Source organism: Sinohyriopsis cumingii, chromosome 14 (assembly GCF_028554795.1).
Source record: "Sinohyriopsis cumingii isolate HCF-2022 chromosome 14, ASM2855479v2, whole genome shotgun sequence".
NCBI classification, from domain to species: Eukaryota; Metazoa; Mollusca; class Bivalvia; order Unionida; family Unionidae; genus Sinohyriopsis; species Sinohyriopsis cumingii.
The window spans coordinates 61,789,370-61,803,757 of NC_142974.1; the positions used below are offsets into that span (position 1 = coordinate 61,789,370).

General features: G+C 33.5%; 1 long non-coding RNA gene across 2 annotated transcripts in view; it reads right to left on the reverse strand.

Annotated features, from left to right (window-relative positions):
- The window catches only part of LOC149783971 (uncharacterized), a 40,830-nt gene extending 29,387 nt beyond the window's left edge, over nucleotides 1–11,443 (reverse strand). Inside the window, exons 1-2 of one of the 2 annotated variants that reach the window (XR_016413705.1) lie at nucleotides 11,026–11,176; nucleotides 5,868–7,635 (exon numbers count right to left, since the gene is read on the reverse strand). This is a non-coding gene — a long non-coding RNA (uncharacterized LOC149783971). Of the gene's footprint in view, nucleotides 1–5,867; nucleotides 7,636–11,025 lie in introns of those variants that run through there. The other variant, XR_016413704.1, reaches the window with a different exon arrangement.
- Between the last annotated feature and the right edge of the window lie 2,945 nt (nucleotides 11,444–14,388).

The following is a 14,388-nucleotide window of genomic DNA, read 5'->3' on the forward strand; positions in this document are numbered from 1 at the left end:
TATATATATATATATATATATATATATATATATATATATATATATATATATATATATATATATATATACAAAATTTAAAATTGAAATATCTAAGCATCCGTTTAAATAAAGTTGACATAAAAGTAAGTTTTAAACTTATCACTATCTCATTTATTTATATCAAGTGACCAATACAGTTTTATTTTCACAGAAACAGTTGAAAATACTGTCTGACGTTTGGGTGACACTAGATATATCCTTTAGGCGACAGCGATCGCCTAAAGGTTGCGCGTACGTTGACCAAAGGTCTCATTTTGGCTAATATATATATATATATATATATATATATATATATATATATATATATATATATATATATATATATATATATATATATATATATATATATATATATATATATATATATATATATATATATATATATATTTTTATATATATATATATATATATATATTTATATATATATATATATATATATATATATATATATATATATATATATATATATATATATATCTATATATATCTATATATATATATATATATATATATATATATATATATATATATTATATATATATATATATATATCTATATATATATATATATATATATATATATATATATATATATATATATATATATATATATATATATATATATATATATATATATATATATATATATATATATATATATATATATATATAAGTGAGACCTATAAGTTGCACTAAACGACAACTGCTTGAAATGTCATAACACGACATGGACCAGCTTGGACAATATGCATGACGACATCACTATTATAAGTAACAAAATGCTATAGATCATGCTCCCTTATTTCATCTAAGAACGACCAAGACATTGCGTACCGTACCATTACAGTGCATGAACCCTTAGGTTATACAACAATTTAATGATGATGGGATGTTCTTTGATGTTATATATTGTATAAAGAAGTCTACAATATTATAATAATTAGGCTTAAAGGGTTCAAGCATTCGAAACACAAATGTTAATTAGAAACACTGTTCATAGGCTTGTGTCTGAGAATACAGTGATATAAAGCATTAAAGATCGGGAAATAAATGAACACAACTCTTTGTTGAATGTGACACGTTACTAATCTACGCTATTAATATAAGTATCATGAAATAGTGAAAGGAAGATGTTTTGTAAATTTCAAAAACTAATTTCTTTCTCTAGAATATCAAGTTAAGACAAAAAATAACTTACTGTATTGCGAGTTAAATTTCAATATAATCTTAGAATTACTGACCAATGTCCAGATAATATAATTTCGGAATAACCTTTGTTTGAAGTCCAATTTAATTCCAATGCTGAAGGTTTTGATGTGCCTGTGGTGCCCTGTATAGTTTCGCTATACCTACAGTGTATTGTTGAAACTCGGTAATATAATTCCAGGTTTGTATTCACTTTTAATGTATATGAATGTCTCTGTTCGAAAATATTATGTGTAATTGTGTATTCTGTATTTCCAGAGAAATAATCATCGAATCATATTCCAGCCCATCTAAGCTTCTGTACACATAATATATAACCTGGATTATATCAGCTACGAGAGGTAAATTGTAGTGGAATTCCAATAACTTAGACCCAAACACAAATAAACATGTTCACTTCTATTAATAATGATCCTGATATTAAATCCATAAACATAGAGAATATTTTAGTAATGTTTTAGATGTTTACTGAATAATTTAATATTAATCAAAAATATACTTGATTAATTCGTATTCGGGTCGAGGATTTGGTTGTAAATGAAGTGTACGAATACCACTTTCAAAAAGTGACCGTAAGCTACGTTTTGAATTGTGGGAACGCAGGCCATTTTCATATCGTTTGCTGTGTCATATGATTATAACATCATATGTTAGAAGCATGTGTTCTATATGGAGGTGATGTAATTTGAGAAATAGAGTATACATACAATTTTAAGGAACGTTTGATCGATATTTCTATAATGTAAACGTTGTTTAAATTCACGTTTCATAGTTACATGTCCTACTTTCCACTATGGAAATAGAAATAGGATACTGAAGCTAACATACAATCTTGTCATTCGTTGCTCAGAAGGCACTTAGCGAGGTCGTGTAGAAACTTGCTCGACTATCAGATTAGGCAGCGGCATTGATTTTATTCTGTTCTGTATTAAACAAGAGATAAAAACAATAGACAACAAACATTATGGGAAGTAAACAAAGAACAACAGACATTCATATCATCTCCAATAAAGCCTTGGAAAAATGTCATGTTTTGTATATTTGTATTGTTAACATTATCGATCAATTATCAAATAAGGTACCGTTTCTAATTTATGTCATGTAAAAATAAAATTGGCATTAACGAGACCCTCTTCTCTTCTGGCCAAAAAACAGGTCCTCTAATTCGCTAGATAACTTTTAGGTCATGCGCTTTAAAGAAAATATATAAACAGATCGAAAATGGATCATTATCTAACATATACAATGGTATTGTTTAATAGTATAACCAGGAAAAATTTATAATCAGGTTGAACTGTTAGCAGACTAAACACCATCGTATAAGAATGTATAAAAGCTATTTAATAAAGATATTCCTTTAGTATTTATATTCATTTGACATTTATATAAATAGTTGTGTAACAGAACGAAGGAAAACCAGTCATCGTAAAAAGACAAATTAGAAATAACAATTGTGCCATCTATTACAAGGGATTTAGACAATAAATAAGAAATGTTGGCCCGGGAAAATATATGTAACTGTTCTTTTGCTTTGTTATACTCATTTGTAAGTGAATAATTAAGTGTGTTAGGGTACGCTGGATCATACTCAAATGGCATGTACTTCAGACTAACAACTCTTACCCACGTCACTGATTTGCTATGTATTTTATGTTAAAAGTCCAAGTCTGCCTTGTGTTTGTTTTATGCAGTATAACTAACTGTACACAACCGGATAGGACCAATTTGCTAAGTATTATCGGCTAGCTAGATGTGATTTGCTATTTATTCAGGCTCCATGAATGAGCTTCTTGCATAACGCATGCTCAATAATGGGAAGAGAATTTATTTTGTGCACCTATAAGCTAACGGGGAATTTAGTTATACTACGTACATGTATACATACATACATACATACATACATACATACATACATACATACATACATGCATGCATACATACATAAGAGTCATCTATTAGTGTAATTTTGTAGTATCATTTTTCTACTCAAGTATGGCTATCTTGATTGGTATATAATTATTTATATTTTAGTGTTAGTCTGAAGTGATTATTCTCCTCAATTATGGACTTGCTCATTGGTAAGTAAGTTTCGGTATGTTGTCACCTTTGTAGAAATGAAGTAATCATTAGGGTTATACAAATTTGTTACAGTCATACAAATGAAGAACCTTACAGAAAAGCCAAATAAATTCAAAAACTTGTATCCCTAGTGTTTTCTAATATAAAATTTGAATGTATGACGCTGTATCGCTCGAAATAAGAATGGAAAGTTTACCGGATATTACCATCTCATTTTGTTCTGTACACAGTTTTATTTTGCTATGAAAGTATTTATCTTTATTGTTTTGTAATGCTACAATTATCTAGAAAATCAACTAGTCTATATGTTTCAAAGCGTTTATTATACAGTAATGCCACTATTTACGTAGCATGATTATGGGGTTCTACACACGTGTGATTTATGAGGTTAATACTACTCCATTTCATTTGCACATTCCTAAATTGCTTTTGCCGATTTTGTAATTAGCCTTAAATCAATAGCATTGATAAAATATTCACTGTACAATAAAACGTTGTAGAAACTAGCATATATGATAAGGCTTCAAATTCTGAAATTATATTCCATGCATTTCAGAAAATCACAATGTAATTTCCCAGATTTGTACAACTTAAATTCATTATCTTGATTCTTTACATCATCATCATCATCATCATCATCATCATCATCATCATCAACGCAAGTAAAATCAAAATGTGAATATATGTATATATATATATATATATATATATATATATATATATATATATATATGCACCCGTTCTGTTAAAGCTTGTTTATGTATATCATATATGACCAAAATATAACTCTTCGTTCGTATACGGTCGTCCACACTTGCGTAGGCGATCAATACAAATGGAAGCCTTATTTAGTATTATATCAATAAACAAGACCATTTAGATAGCAATATTACCGTGGGTGCAGACTGTGCCATTAGTTGTGCAAAGGCATTATCGTATATTTTTTGAATACCTATATTCAACTTCGCATACATTAATAAAATCGTTGAAGAGATTGTATCGCATGCGTGCGGTATGTCTCAAAACTGTTCCAAGTGTCAACGATGACCAACTGAGATTTATTTGTTTAATCGTGTGTTAGTGACCCGGCAAGAATAATTCAAGTTGAGAAGGAATTTTGCCTGATGAGGTATTTGACCTGATTCTGCTAAGGTTTCCACTGATTTAATAGTGCTGCTATCATTCACCACATGATCAATAACAAACTGTGCAACAACGCCAGAAGCGGATTTGTCGTGAGCCTATCATTCCCGAGTATATCATCGATATGCAATAAAATGTAATTCAGATTGTTATTCCTGCAATACAAGGCGGCGATCGATTGGATCAGCATACGATAGTTATCAACGCACATGCCACCCAAACCCAGCTCCGATTCGAATGCTATTGATTTTACGGAATTGTTACATAAACATGAGACAATGTCATAATGTTTATCAACGTTTGGAGTATTTTTGTATCGCTCGATCATATAAACAATACTGCAAAAGAAGACATTATCGTGCTACAATTAAGTCATGCGAGTGGAGCGTTAGTGACGAGCAACTTAATCAAGAAAGCATAAGACCCATAGAATTGCAGGATGAAGTCAATACAATGAAATTGTCATAACTGGGTACCATATTTTTCAGTCTATACCGTGACCGTCTTGTACGTACTAGCATCCACCTTATTTTGGCTTCCATGTCCGCGTAGGTACGTGTTTCCAACAACCGACACCCAGTTTTGGCAAGACTGTAAGTTTTGCTGTGACTACCAGAATGGTGCAAACAAATCACTTTCAGCTCGATAGCATTGGGACTATGTCCACAACACCGACGCTGATGCTTGAAAAAAGAGGCTCGCATCGGTAAATTTCACTGGAGTACGTAAATACCTTAATCGTTTGTCAGTTGGAAGGACAGGCTACAATTGCTTTTTATTTTAGCGAATTTGAAAGAACGACTGCATGCTTTGACGCTGACCTTATTCGACATGTTCTACAACTTTACAGTAGACATCGTGTACTACCAATACCATGTCAACGTTGCTGTCCTACACTGATGCTCATATTCTAATCCGAACAAAGTGATCAACGTCAAAGTCTATAAATAAACAATGACGTGAACAAGACAGGTCCCAATTTAGCCACACTTCTACATCATTTTTGTTTCTGAACTAAGAGCATTGTATGAGCAAGCCTCGAGAGGTGAGGATGGTCGACTGATCTACCTAACTCTGTTTTTCTTCACATTTGAAAAATGGTTCACACTCGTCTAACCGGGACAAACCCAGGCCCTCGAGGCTGCAAACAGCTTATGCATGTCTAACTAAAGTAAATGCCGTTTCCTAATATGTCACTGATGTATGTATGTATGTATGTATGTATGTATGTATTTATGTATGTATGTATGTATGTATGTATGTATGTATGTATGTATGTATGTATGTATGTATGTATGTGTGTGTATGCATGAATGTATATATGCATGTATGTATTCATGCATGCATGCATGTATGTATATATGCATACATATATGTATTTATACATGAATATGTACTTACCTACGTACTTACGTACCGATGCAAACAGGCACGCATGTATCTGCGTATTGACCCAAATATTTATCAAGGCGCAAAACACAAAATAGGTTCCCAACGTACCGAATATATGAGTCAGAGGAAGGAACAACTTAATCCACAAAACAAACATTACACACAAGTGCTAAGAGAGGCACATGACTCCTACATAGTTCAATGGCAGTAGTAAATCTAAAAGATATACAACAATGAAAAGAAGAAAACAAAAATACTAGCTAAATAAAGTCGCATACAAAAAAATCACAAAATGGGTTTTCATGACTTTCATACAGAGAACCCCAAAGTATTGTTTGAAAAAGTTGCCATTTGCCTTTTGAAGAACACCTTGTATAGAACAGATCCTTGAACATTAAATTATAGCAGTTTTCGCCGAAAAATTTGGTGTGAAATTACGTTTCATGTCTCCATGATGATCTGTAACCCATAATGGTTTTCCTTTAAATAAATAGACCGCTCTGGTAACCTATGTGGACAGAGAGTACGCCCTTGACGCGGGAGGTCGCGGATTCGATCCCCGGCCTTGTCATACCAAAGACTTTTAATAATGGTACAAACAGTTATATGGCTTGGTGCTCAGCATTAATAGGTCAGTGTTATGATTTATTGGCTTGGTGTCACGACATCACTATAACCTTCAACAATGTAGACATCTTTGTGATGCGACTGAACAATATTAAAAGCTACATTAAAAATCCAAAGTACACACACACACACTTATCACCGATGCGAGAAGTACTCCCAAAACCATACCCTCGTTGTCACCAATAGACATAAGGAAATGTTGAAAGTAAAACAGCGAATTAGAAGCAGAGAGAGAGAGAAAGAGAGAGAGAGAGAGAGAGAGAGAGAGAGAGAGAGAGAACATTCGGTGGATGTGGGGGCAAATTTAAAACAAAATAACCAATCAGTAAAGTTATGTAGATATAATTGACGTTCTACTTGAATTATTATTTGCATGTGCATTTTATTTTTACTGAAGAAAGCAATAAACTCAGGAAAATATTATGTTCCACTGTTTCGCTAGTCCATGATCAAAATCACCAGAGTATAGTCTACTTACAGTTGTTTCATGATACACTATATTATAATGTGTCCTATTTGTCTTCATTTTAAATAAACGTATTTGACACGTACTAATAATCCTTACCATAGCACAATTTTGAATTATATGTTTAACGAATCGTTAGGAAATTATATGTGTGGTGCTAATCGCATTATAATGTGAGGTTGTTATAGTTTGACGCCTGGATATTTTGCCTTATATCAAAAATATACATTACATTTGTTATAGTTTCATTATGTTTTCCAATTTTGGGCCAATTTTCAAAACTGTCCAAATAATAAAGTTGTAAAATCACATAAAACGCCATATAGGAGGCAGTGTCGTCTCGATTCTCATGATTCGACGGTTGAAATAACGATGCTACTGGTCATTCTAGCTTTAGTCAACACCAATATGGTCTAGCACTTTAGCAGCTTGCGCGAAGACATTTTCCCCAGGACCAAGTCTGTCTATGGCATTATTCAATCTTGGTAGACATCTACAAGCAGTAGGACTAACGCTGACACAGTCTCCGTTCGAGCTGGAACATCCCTCCGGGCCAGGGGTACTAATACATCTACGCCATACCCGCTTGCATCTGGTGGCCTGGCTGCTCACAGTGCACTGGTACATCATGATTCCCATTACGAGAATATACACGAGTTGCCTCTGCATGATGTCACGTGATATCTGAAATACCAAGTGTATAACTACAATTATTTCATCTGTATAGCCTGTTTCCCAGCCTCATCAGAAATGTTGCACTTAATTTACTAAAATAGCTGATACTGAAACTGTGTTTCAAGGCAATCCCTATTTCACACACTAGTATTATTAATATTAGCGGTAATGATAGTAGTAGTCATAGCAGCAGTTCAAGTGAATATAGCAGTGATATCTAACCTAGTAGTAGTAATATTAACATAAAAAATAGTGGTAGTAACAGCAGCAGCAGAACAAATAGAAGCAGCCATGTCATCATCAATATATGGTGCCCGTCTCTGTATAATTGTTGTACTGCACGTAACTAAATAACTAGAGACACAATCCGAATTTATGTCATATATGACATGACATGTTTCAAACTATAGTAGTAATATTTGTAGTATCGTTAACGGCATTATAAGTGCAACGTAGCCTTGAGATCAGTAGTAGCAGTAGCAGTTAGGTACGTGTTGTACGTGTACGTGATGGCAATATAAGTATGTGTATGTGGTTTGGGATTTTTTCTTAGTTTTAACATTTTTATTCATCTGCTGCTTATAGTCATGTCTCGCACTGGGTTATAAATCAGCAAACATGTAGCATCATGTCAAACCCAGTCAATTTATCCTGACTCCAGGCCGACCAGGCATAACCTTAACGTTTGTATGCTGAAGTGAGTCAGCTGCTATTACCATTTATAAGTCTCTGCAGGGGTGGATCGAACCTGACGCTTCAACTAGTTTGTAAAATGGAATTCGGGTAGTGGTACAATTATTATTACTAGTAACAGTAGTAATAATAGTATTATACTTGCTGCAAGTCTGCTACTGTGTTAAATAGCGACACAAAACTAGCTTTTTGAAGCAGTGTCATGTTAAACAGCACACCGGTATAACATTAGCAGTAGTTGTAGTATTAGTAACTTCAGCACTGCACAATGAACGCGTGTTTACGGGTTACTTGCAGTTTTGTATCCTATATCTCCGAAATATTGACTATGTGCTTTCTGCAGCCCCACTCCCATGTCATTAACGTCTCGGTTGGCTCTAGCAATATCCAAAGTCACAAGAAGTGATACAGTTGTAAGATGACAAAACATATCCATTTTAAAGCAATGCATCTCGCATTGTCAGGTTTGTTAAAGTCGGCTGGATTGAAATGCAAAGCTTTTGAAGGCCGTTAGTTTAAGGTATTATCAAGGTTAAAGTAACCCTTGAGGCGAGAAAGATACATTTATTTTAAGGTTCAAAAAATTCATAAACAAACTAAATTAATATAAATACACAGTTTGTAGTTTGCGTAATAATTTGATATCTTGAAAATGAAATTAATTTACAAAACTTATACTTCTCATCCACGTAGATAATTATTGTATACTAAACTTAAATGGGGGCACGATTATAAACGGACAATTTCAAGTGTGGCTAAATTCTGGTTAACCATATTTTCAAACATGTTACATTTTCCATGAGAATTCTGACCACGCGATTTTTGAGCTAACGTCCTATGTTAGAGTGTTTTTAGAATATATTCCGAGTCATAATTTGTGTTTCCTTTTCAGTCTGAGTTAGTAATTTTATTAAAGGCTATTGCAGGAATGTAAACCAAAATTAACATGAAAGATCATTCTCAGTTAACGAGTGTATCATGCAGGGGTATATGCACGCTTCAGTGTAGTTACAACACTTCAGTGCCACGCGCAATGGTACCATGATTATTATGATTCAGTCAAGCCTTGAAAGTTTTATCAGTTTTGTACCTGAATTCGTAGTGAAGAAAGCAAGGTAGTATATTTGATGTCATTTTAATGCACATAAGATTGAAAACGTAAGAAATGTATAAGACGTCTCTAAGAATATTCAAATCTGTTTCAGTTGAATATAAGCACTGACTCGGACGTGTGCATTTCAACTATAACATTTTAAAGTGCGATCATGGTTAACATGATTGTTCGAAACCTGTAACTCCTTTGCTTGTCCATTGAGAGGAACAACACATAAAGGGATTGCCCGGATTAATAAGAATAACGCGTGCTCTTTGTAAACAACATAGCTCAGTCAATGGATATAATACTACAATCAGGTGCCATAAGACAGGTGGCAGCTAATGGATGTTTCACACTTAAGTGGTAAATTCGGCACTGTGGTTATTTCTGATATATTGAAGTGCAGAACGAAACAGTTGTTAATACCTTGAAATATAAAATATGTTGCAGTTCACCCAAATTGGAATTAACTCAAAGCTGTTTATCACAGTCTGATCATTGTTTTGTTGAAACATAAAAGGCACGGCCAAGCAAGCCACATCAATCGGAGAATACAGTGGAAAAAGCTGTAAAAATATTTAACCGCTATATTAGAATCGTTGGGACTAACTTGTTGGACCCAAACACAGCGAGTTCTAACCCTTCCGCCAACTATAGTCGCAACGCCCTCTCGGTTGCCGTATATCGATCTTTCTCCACCTTCGCTTTTATCCAATGCAATAGTTTGTCCCAAATGTTCAGAGGACAGTGCTACACAATTTCAATATTCCGCCACCGTAGAAGTTCTACCATTTCGCTACTAGGGATAAAGACAAATCCACGTTGGAAAACACATCGAATAACACGATTTCAATATTTAAGACAATATTGATATATCTCCCTGAAAAAATGTAGTTTCTTAACTCCAAGTCATTAGGAATAACTTATCAGACGAGTACTGAAGACCTCAATCTCCTATAGCAATATACATAAATTCGTGGTTGATCTGCTTTTTCAGTAGATACATCGCTGCATTTATATTCGTTAGTATTGACCAAAATATTAAACAGCAAATTAAAGAATGTTAAGAGTATACTGAGGCAGTGGAATACTTACATAATGGACCAGATGTAGTACAAAAAGACGCAAAAACTTTTTCTTGTCACGTTTAGATAGTTCTCATAGAAGTAAACTTAGTTTATCATTTTATTGAATTTATATGTGCCAGCAGATATGGTGACATTGCAGGCACATACTGCATGAGTGTAGGTAGTTAATGTAGTGTCTCAATATTGGTCGTGGAAAAAGCAGTACATTCTGCTGTTTTGATCGCTTGGAAATTGGCAACGTGTTTATATTTTTACCTAAATCAAAACAGTAGGAAAGGAGGAATTAACAAAAAAAACCTACCATGCACATACAGAGATAAAGAGAGACATATATATATATATATATATATATATATATATATATATATATATATATATATATATATATATATATATATATATATAAAGAGAGAGAGTGATAGAGAGACAAAGACAGAATAACATGTATTGAAAGCGTGTGTGTGTGTGTGTGTGTATGAGAGACAGAGAGATGAGAGATGACGTGTTTTACTTCAAGACTACCTGAATATCCAGCACAATCTTGTATGGTAAAACGTACGTCTATTCCTTATTAAGAATGACTAATGTCACGTCTAGTAATTGCGAACACAACAGTGATCTGATGTAACCAGATTCAATCTCTATGTACACTGTAAATGTATTGCAAGGTTTGATCATTATATGCCACTTAAACACCACTTAGAAGAAAGGAAATCCGTCATGGATTTGGCGTCAGTTACACTACCGTATGTTCGCCCTAAGACTGTGAAACTACCAGTACTCAGTGTGTGTGTGTGTGTGTGTGTGTGTGTCTTGTGTCCAGTAGCTATCAATATTTCTAGTCATGTCGTCTGCGAAACAAAGAGCCTGTAAGGTACAATAAGCCACACAAGGCACAATTAAGTAGTATGTTATCTTTAGAACTGCTAATCCTCGCTGAAGTTTAATGTAGTTTGTGCTGCTCATATATTAGACGCCTTTTATGGTTCCCTTGTTTGACTCTCAAAATATCATTGGTGTAGAATTAAAACCAATGGATTTAACAATATTATGCCCACCGATTTAAGTAAACGATATGAGGAAAATGATATCGTTTAAAACGGGAACGTATGCTAACATTTATCGAAAACAAGTCGTTAACGCGAATTATAAATAAACAAGATTAACTAATGGATCGCTCACCATGGATTGTCAGTTGTTTATATATTAAACACAGCTAATTGACAATGCTGCATCTTCTGCGAACGGTATCAAACTGTGACGTATGCAATGATGATTGCATTTTGATTATTCGCGAAGGGTAAATATAGGATGGAATGTGTAAAAATAAAATAGGTATGTGGGTGTGATTTTCACTCAAATGGTGATACTAAATACATTTTGGATTTCCACTTCAATAGCTATACTGATATAAACACAAAACTGGAATATTACTCGCGGTATCCAGTCGACGACCCACATTATATTTAGGTCGTTCGCTCTGTCTGATGATCAGTGACAACGCATGTTCTGCCCCTCGCAGTCTGACGAATATTACATCAAGAACCCTTTTGTTCGCTGCAGACCTGTTGTTCCCCGAACATTTGTTCCATCACCACGATAAAACCGCTATCTTCCTCCAAGTCATCTTGACCACAGAACGAGGAACACATGTTGTACAAAACTCCACCGAGGGCTAAGATTCAACATAAAATAATTAAAATCGAAATTCGCACCTGCAAAAAGTGACATCTACAAATCGAGAAAGCTGAAAATATAATGACCAAAGCAGTGTAGGATTTAAGACACGGTCACGTACAAATTCAATGATAAACGTTACGCATGCGCGCACGTGACGTTGCTTGTTACTATAAATCATTTCATAATAACTACTGTACAAGAGTATTATTATTAAACTAGGCTCGTATAATAATCTGCATCTGAGAAGAATAATCTTTCAGAACTATAACTTGAACATTTTCTCATTGGTTGATACATTTGACATTGAAACGAATCTAATTTGTATGTTGTTCTATAGGATGGTAATCTTGAAACAGACTATAGCATATCAAATAAAATTACGTTATATTGCATAAGACGAACGGTAGGGAAAACATAGAATAAATACTAAAACATCCGAAGTATCAAATAATTATATCACTTGAATCTGATAGCAAAGATATAATGCAATTTATATTTATCATACCAATAAAACTGAATATTGCTCTCAGAAAGTGGACTGATTCCTAGCAATAATTGGGGGCTGTTGTGATGTTACTGTCTTACTAAGGTCTATAAGAACTCTGGGCATAGTGCAATCTACGGTCAGGTAATGTAAGGCTATCGTTTTCTCATTGCAAAAACCGTTCTTACATAGCATAGGATGAACAAAACTCAGTATTTTGAATGAATTTAAAATGTAAATAAACCATTCTCGGGGATTGCTGTACGCAGAAAAGTATCAAAGGCATGAACATTTAGTAAACACGATTCCTTGACAACGCCATACCGAAATAATGTAGGGGACATCTTCGAAAAAGACACGCATGAACAATCTGATTAATATTAAAAAAATCATCTGTAAATCTTCGAATATAACTTTTCAAAATGTGTACACTTGGAAAGCTGTACATATATAACGCCAACAAATAATGTCTTCATAGTAGAAGCCTGAAATATTTTATCTCAGTAGAGGAATTATTTCATTCCAGTTTCAAGCAGGTTGATACAAATTCAGAATTATTTATTCCAGATATATTTTCTAAAGAATGAGCTTAATCAAATTTGACAACAATTCGTCTGACATTATGTTCATACCTTAAGAGAAAATAAAAAGAGGGGTAGCGGAGAACATTCAAAAATACGTGTCCTTTGTTTCTATGAACTTCTGTTTTCTATTATCTGTATGTAGAACAACATGATGAAATTATATATCGCCCTATTGGCTTGATGCGTAGGATTATCTTTTCATGTAACTAATGCAGGAATTTCAACATTTAATTAAACAGCGTCCGCCTCTGAAGCGGGATGTAGTGGGTTCAAACACATACACACACACGCACACAATCACACACGCACACACACACACACACACACACACACACACAAAGAACTTTCGTGAATTATTGATATCGTCGATTATAAACTTTGGAAACGTTCACTACGAAATGCAGACAAAATATATGAAACTATCATAATGTTTGTTTATAGCTGTTATGCAAATTGTAGTGGTGTTAAGAATACTTTAAACACCGTATGGCACATATAATGGCAACACAATGTGTCCTAATAAGTTTTCAAATGTACACACATATGAAGGCAACACAGGGCAAACATAAAACCAAGTACCACTGAATTAAGAGTCTAACAAATGAGTTACTTACTCCGCTTACATGGAGTGCATTTTGTTGCAGAATTACTTAGGATGATTCCATCAAAGATGCAAGCAAGGTGATGCAAACTGAAAGTGCATGTTGCACATATGTTCATTCTTTACCGAAAAGGTAAATTCTAATTAGGACCAATTTAACTTCAAATTATGTCATTACGGCATACAACTTTTAACATATACTATACAAAAGTACAGAAAATCAAATATCTTTACCGTATGGAAATGGATATAGGCGAAGGTAAAAAAATATAACTGCTGAATAAATATTGCTAACTCGGATAGAAGATCTACTTCTTAGGATTTATGATAGATCAAATCTCCATGGTTGTGCCTTCTCGAGTATAGAGGACATCGTACAGATATTTATTTGCAATATATACATTCGTTACAATGACTTTATATATTGTTACGTAAATTTGATATAATTAATATTTGATTTAATTTAATTGTTTCTAAGTTTTATTTTATTTTTTTAAATTTCGTTACATAGCAAACTAATCTAGTCTAGTTTACTA